Source organism: Marmota marmota, unplaced genomic scaffold (genome assembly GCF_001458135.2).
Source record: "Marmota marmota marmota unplaced genomic scaffold, marMar, whole genome shotgun sequence".
Classification (NCBI taxonomy): Eukaryota; Metazoa; Chordata; class Mammalia; order Rodentia; family Sciuridae; genus Marmota; species Marmota marmota.
Window position 1 is genome coordinate 35,097,331 of NW_026000026.1, and position 7,220 is coordinate 35,104,550.

Below are 7,220 nucleotides of genomic sequence, written 5' to 3' on the forward strand. Positions count from 1 at the left end.
ATAATGTTCATGAGTAGTTCCACTGGTCTCACTTTATAAGTATTATCCCAGTTAACTCCCACAGCAGTCCAATAAGGTAGGGGCAGTTTTTATGCTTTGTTTAGTTCTCAATCCCTTTGCTTGAAATGCTCTTGCCTCAAATATCTGAACATCTCCCTCTTTTCACATGATGCTGGTCTTCTCAGGGTCATCTCCTCCAAGGACCTGTCCTCTTTGCTTCTTGTAATATAGCTATCCACTCCCCCAGTTTTCCATTCCTGATTCTTCTTTATTTGTCTTACAGCTTTTAGCACTACCTAAAATTATGTTATGGTTAGATCTGATTATGATGTGTCTCTGCTATGGCTTGAATATGAAAGTCTCCCCAAAGCAGAGTATTGAAGGCTTGATTGCCAGGCTGTGGCCCTTATAGGGGGTGGTGGATTCTTTAGGAGGTGGGGTCTAAAGGAAAGGAGTTAGGTCACTGGGGAAATGGCCTTGAAATGGATATTGGGATTCTGGCCTCTTTCTCTTTCTTTTGGTTCCTGGCTGCCATGAGGTGATCAGCTTTACTCCACCACAGGCTCCCCACCATGTTGTTCTACCTCCCTTGAGTGGAAAACAATAAACTGAAAGATCTGAAACCATGAGACAAAATAAATCGTTCTTCTTTTTAAGTTGATCATCTCGGGTATTTTGTCACAGCAACAGAAAGCTGACTAATGCAGACTGTCTTGTAAGAACAGAAGAATCTGACTGATTTCGCTCAGTACACTACTCCTACTCTATGGAATCAAGCCCTGGCACATATGTGTGGGATAAACAAATGAGTCCGTTTTATAGCTGAGTAAACTGAGAAATTGAAGAAGAGATGTTACATCCCCAGGGTTTTCAGTGAGTAAATAGAAGAGCCAGAATTTTAAACTTGGCTCCAGAGTCCACACACATCCCTATTATATTCCATTTGACCCTTTTGAAGAAACCACTTTTTCTCAAAGAGAAGGTGAGAGGTCCTTGAGAATTCAATGGCTGGTACAGTTTCTTGTTTTATTGTTTCAAATTACTCGTGCCTACAAGCAGTTAGGCACTGGTGGCAACTAATATGGTGTCAAAAAGCCCAGAGAGAGAATAGAGGATGAAGACAGAAGCCATAAATCTTTCCCTTTTGCCTTGCCAATCTTCTGACTGCACAGCGATTTGGTAAGTAGAGCAGGTGAACCAGAGAGGGACAGAGAACAGCTTGGCACCTTGTCCTAATCTGTATCCTGGCAGATAGATTAAAAGACACAACTCCTATGCCTGGAGTCTCCAAAATCAAATTTGCAGATTTAGAACAGATTTCTTGCCTCTCCAAGTGATTTGAAACCATATGTGATGTCACCTTTTCATCAAAGGATCTGAATTTATGTTCCCCATTACCTTTCTCTGGGTAAGGCTGAGATTTTTCCTTAACAACAACAATAAAAAATCATATTTATTTAAATATTAACAGGTCATAGAAGCGAGTTCAACTGACATTTGTAGTTAATGAAAAACAATATGGACCTGAAAATAAGACTAACCCTGAGTTAGAATTGAGATTACTTCTCTGAACTTCAGTTTTCTTATCTGAAGAGTAGGAAGTAAGCCTTCTCAGAGAATTTTTGCAAAGATTAGATGAGAAGATATTAAAGGGGGCATCTACCATTGTTTGTTTGTTTGTTTGTTTTTTTAACTGTCAAACCATTGTTCTCCTGTTAGCTACTTTCTAATGTTTCCATAGCTGGGTAGAGAAGGAAACATTATCTGAAGGAGATATTAGAGTTGATTCCAAAAAAGTTGAATTAGCAAAAGACATAGACATTCCAGTTTGTTATGGGCAGGAAGGTACTACAATGACACATTGTCTGCACTCCTCAGATGTATGGGTCGGGTCTGGAACCATCTTCCAGCCTCCACCGTGACTCACCATGAGGCTGCCCACCTGCTTTCCAAGGGACAAAGCCAAGAGAGTGGCTGAGCAGAAGCTTTCACAACGTGAGCCTGCCCTGGTCGGTGTGCTTCTCTAGAAACCCATGAAAGGTTATGGGGGTGATTTTTCTAGGTTAGACATTCTTTGAGGACATTGTCCGTGGATCTGACAGAAATTTTTTTCTGTTTCAGGGAATAAAATCCTGTTGTTCGGTAGTTTCAGGTTCAACCTAATGAGTTCTCTCTTGGGATCACCATGGTTTCAAGCTTAATACCATCATCATTTACCTAGTGGTAGCAAATTCTGTGGCTACCTCTTCCTAAAAAAGCACTAAGAATATTTTCCCATAGAATGTGAAACTGGGGCTGGGGCTGTAGCTCAGTGGTAGAGTTCTTGCTTAGTATGTGCAACGGTCTGGGTTGGATCCTCAGTACTGGGAAGGAAGGGAGGGAGGAAGGAGGGGAAAGAGAGAAAGAGCAGAAATAAAAATAAAAAGTATGACAATAACTTATAAAATACATTGAGAAAATCAATAAATGGGATGGCATCAAACTAAAAAGCTTCTTCACAGCAAAGGAAACAATCAAGAGCATGAAAAGAAAGCCTACAGAATGGGAGAAAATCTTTGCCATCTGCATCTTAGAGCATTAATTTTTAGGATACATAAGAAACCCAAAAAACTTAACACTAAACAACAACAACAACAAATAACCCAATCAATAAATGGGCAAAGAAACTGAAGAGGCACTTCACCAAAGAAGAAATACAAATGAAAAAATGTTTAATAAAATACAAATAACAAATATATGAAAATACAAGTGACAAATATATGAAAAATGTTCAACATCTCTAGCAATTAGAGAAATACAAATCCAAACTACTCTAAGATTTCATCTCACTCCTGTCTGAATGGCAATCACCAAGAATACAGGCAACAGTAAATGTTGGCCAGGATGTGGTGAAAATGGTACACTCATACATTGCAGGTAGGACTGCAATTTGGTGCAACCCCTCTGGAAGGCAGTATGGAGATTTCTCAGAAAACTTGGAATGGAACCACCATTTGATCCAGTTATCCCATTCCTCGGTATACACCCAAAGGACTTAAAATTAGTATGCTATGGTGACACAGCCACTTCAATCTTTATAGCAGCTCAATTCACAATAGCTAAGCTATGGAACCAACCTAGGTGCCCTTCAACAAATGAATGGATAAAGAAAATGTGGTATATATACACAATGGAATATTACTCTGCTATAAAAAAGAATGAAATTATGGCATTTACCAGTAAATGGATAGAACTGGAGACTACTATGCTAAGCAAAATAAGCCAATCCCCCCAAACCAAAGACTGAATGTTCTCTTTGATATGTGGAGGCTAACACATAATAAGAAAGAGAGAGAAAAAAAATAAAAAAAGAAGTTAATTGGATTAGACACTGGGGGATGCAGGGAAGAGATAGGAAAAGGAGAGACATTAGAATGAATCTGACATAATTTTCCTATGTACATATATGAAAACATCACAATGAATCCCACCATCATGTACATCCACAAGAATGGGGTTCTAACTAGAATAAGATGTATTGCATGCTGGTCTAACTATATCAAAATTGATTCTACTGTCATGTATAACTAAGAAGAACCAATAAATAAAAACTAAAATACATTGAGAAATATGCCTCTTAAGTGACTGTGTATGCTACTATTGCTGCCACTAGGCTATTGCAACCTCCTCCAGCCAACAGCAGAAAGGCTCCACTAGTTTCTAATCCCATGCCCTACACAGCTGTGTCTGGTTTTCTATAAGGGAGAGTGAGAAAATGCCTCCCAAATATCTCCAGTGAATAGAGGCCAGCTCCTCCCAGGACTCATCACATAGGAGAGGCCATTCACAGGTGCAGGATGAACAGAGGTCTTTGTTCGATGTTAGGGACCCTGAGACCCAATGTGAACTTTCAGATACTCTTATCTAGTCAGTTTGAAACAAAACAAAGAACAATATAAAACCTGATATCTCCGGAATAAGAAATCCTAAGAGTGCCCGGCAGGGAATCAATGCTCCATAAATAATTTTCTTTATTCCATAAATAATGTGAATAACTTAAGAAAGTATAATAATAATATACCACATTTTCTTTAACCATTCATGAACAACTAAATCCTGGAGCCTCTGATACCTGAGTCGTACAGAATTTTCATGAAGGGCTAGTGAAAAATCTTTAGTTAAGTTGAATGAAAGATTTTAAATCCCAAAACAGGTACAGATGAGCACTTTTACATAATATTTTTCAATGTGTTAATAAATAATAGAGTAATTCTGGTCTCTTGTATGAAGTCCATCATTTACTCAGGCATGGTTTCCTGTTTGTTCCTAAGAACTGATACCAGTTTTAATGCTGTGCTTCCCAAGGATAACATCTGATATGACCTCAGAGTCAATTATACAAAGAAATATATATTTAGCCCAGGATTCTCAACCTTGAAAATATAGACATTTGAGACTGGATAATTCTTTGCTATGCAGAACTATGCACTGCAAGATGAGTAGCAGCATCCCTGGCCTCTGCCCCCGTGTGACTATAGCACTCCCATCCTGAGTCATAACAATCAAAAATGTATCCAGACTGTACTGAATATCCCCAGGAAACAAAATTGCCACTGAATCCCTGATTTGGGCCTTTAAAGTGGTCAACTTCTACATAAATTTAACTCCTGAACATTTAAAAATTATAAACTAATTTTTTTTTAAAAATACTGATCTGCTCTGTCTTATAATCAATGAGGTCCATAATAAGACCAGTTACTCACAGAGTCCAGAGATCTCAAAGGGTATTGAGTCTATAGAAAGGTTGCCATATCATGGTACTGTCTCAGTTAACTATTGACACGGTCATGTTGCTAAACCGACCTCTCTGGAATCCAGTGATTTACAACAATTGTTTATTTTTATACTTCTGGGTCTTACAGGTTGGCTGACGCCACCCAAGGTCTAGAGATTGACTGGGACAAGTTGGTTTCATGAATCTCATTTTGAGACCCACGCTGAAGAGGCAGTGAATGCAAAGGAGCCATCTTTTCTCATGATGGAGGAAGAATCTTCCAGAAACACTGGCAGGAATGTGCACTGTCTTCTGAGGCCTAAAAAGGAACTGGCATACTTCCAGCCATATGCCACTGGTTCAAGACGACCCGTGGTCAAGGCCAACATCAGCTGGGCAGCAAAGTAAGCATTTCCCTTGCAGCGTGGGGGAAAGGAATGGGAATGTACTGAAGAATAATCTACCATGCCTAGATGTAAAAACCTCAAAGACCACATTTTCAAGATTAGCACTGAAAAGGAGCCATATAGATCTTCAGTTCTCAAAGCTCCATTTCTTTAAGAGATAACGATGCACATTTATCACTGGCATTTGAATCATGTTTACAAAACGTATTCGGACCTTAGCGGGAGTGCCAGGCATGATACCCACACCTTTAATTCCAGCTATTCAGGAGGTTGAGACAGGAAGACTGCAAGTAACTGGCTAGCCTGAGCACCTTAGCAAGATCCTGTATCAAAATAAAAATTAAAAAGAAGGGCTGAGGATACAGAGTGGTAGAGCACCTCTCAGTTCAATACCCAGTACTAAAAAAAAAACCCAAAAAACCTTGGTGGGAAAATGCACAGCATAAACATAATTTTAAGGCTTAATTTAAGTAATCTCACTATTGAATCAATAGTCTTGTGGTTTTATTGATAGGTTTTATCTTGTTTTCAAGGCCTTTTGGTGAATATTGTCTTAATTTGGGCTAGTTATTTTTAAGGGAACTTTAAGTATTGATGCAAATGATTTCATGTGTATTTAGTATTCTGCTTCTTTGCAACAAAGATTACTAAATAAATCACTAGCACCTTGACAACAGCCAGCAGCTCACGACAGATGTACAGAGTCTGTGTTTTGTTCCGCCCTCTTATGTACTGAGCATTAGTCATGGCGGTATTAGAGAGCTCTGCACTGTTTAGGCTTCTGTGTCCTCTAAAGGATAATATAGCAGAATGGAATGCATCCAACAGCAGAATTATTATTGGAATGGAATAGAAGTTGCCCACGTGAAGGATCTTCAATAAGTATCTGCTGCTGTTTCATTAACTCATAAATGTTAAAGCTAAAATATCACTCAAATAGTCACCATATTTTCCCTGGAACCTAATTGAGGTCAACCCCATTATTTTGCAGATAAGGAAAACTGAATTTTTAAAAATCTGTGTGCTGTTCAAAGTCTCCCTTTAGCAACAGCCAACCCTAAGCTAGATCAGTCCAGGTTTTCTGGTCTCTGATCCCAGAACCTTCCAGTATATCAGTTTATTGTATGAAATTAAATGTATTTGGCTTGAAAAAATGAGTCTTTTTCATCATCTATGGAGCAGAACTCTGGGTCTCAAATGAAACAGATGAAAGGCTTTTGTTGTTGTTGTTGTTGGTGGTGGTACTGGTGATTGAACCCAGGGTGCTTAACCACTGAGCCACATCCCCAGCCCTTTTCCATATTTTATTAGAGACAGAGTCTCACTGAGTTGCTTAGGGCCTCACTAAGTTGCTGAGGCTGGCTTTGAACTTGTGATCCTCCCGAAAAAGCTTATTTTTGAGAGCATGACACACTCTCCAAGGATCCTATTCATGGAGAAGTGAGTGGGATAAGAATGCAAGCAAGGAATTTCAGTCTTCCTGAGAGAATGTCTGTTCCGTCGCTTGGACCTCCATATGCCTTGTCCAATGGAAACTTTATATTCTTGTGTTGCTTTATATTTGTCTTAGGTCACTGTTGGCTTCCTCTTTGAAAAAGTTCACCTAGTTTCCTCTACTTCTCTTATTGCTGTTAGTTTTGTTCACCATTCTCTTTTTCTGTGCTCAACCTCAATACGGATACTCCCCCAAATGTTCTCCCCTCTCCTCTCTCTGCATGTTGTCAGTAGGGCCCAGGATCGTGGCTTTCAAGTCTTTATTTCCAGCCTAAAGGTCACCTCCAAGCCCTACAGCCACTCTCTCACCCTCTTGGTAAACTTACGTAGGCCCACAGGCACCTGCCATCACATTCCTCTATCTTCACACTTATCCCTCAAAAACCTTCTCCTTCTGCAGTGTCCGCATCTCAGCATGCAGAGCAGCATCTATCCAGCTGTCCAATCCAGAACTACGGATTCAGTACCCAGTTTCACTCCACACACACCTTGCATCCAAACAGCCCCAAGCCCTGTGCTATGATTTGGGTATGAGGTATCACCAAAATCTCCTATTCATGCAGGGA